The following is a 571-nucleotide window of genomic DNA, read 5'->3' as shown; positions in this document are numbered from 1 at the left end:
ATTGCCGAACGGGTTAAGGTCAAACAACTTTTTTGTTTACTGTTTAGATTAAATCAAGCGCTCTCAAACTTCCCATCATTCTGATTACGGTAGTCATTTTGTCACCCTCATCATGGCAAAGACACGGAGAAATGCTTATGATGCAGCTTTCAAGTTGAAGGCGATTGATCAGGCTGTTGGAAAAGGAAATAGAGCTGCTGCACGGGAGCTTGGTCTTAATGAGTCGATGATAAGATGTTGGAAACAGCAGCGTGAGGAATTGACTCAGTGCAAAAAGACAACTAAAGCTTATCAGAGGGAAGAAAAGCAGATGTCCCGAACTAGAAAATGAGCTCGAAGACTGGGTCAACACACAGAGAGCAGACGGCCGAGGTGTTTCAACTGTGCAGATCCGACTGAAAGCCAAAACAATCGCCATCGCAATGAAGTTTGAGGATTTTAGAGGTGGACCATCGTGGTGTCTCAGATTTATGAGACGTAAAGGCCTGTCCATCAGGGTACAGACGAGTCTGTGTCAGCAGCTCCCTCCCGACTACGAGGAAAACGTTTCAAACTTCCGCAAATTCACTGA

Source organism: Salmo salar, chromosome ssa13 (assembly GCF_905237065.1).
Source record: "Salmo salar chromosome ssa13, Ssal_v3.1, whole genome shotgun sequence".
Taxonomy (NCBI): Eukaryota; Metazoa; Chordata; class Actinopteri; order Salmoniformes; family Salmonidae; genus Salmo; species Salmo salar.
Note: the sequence above shows the minus strand (reverse complement) of the source record.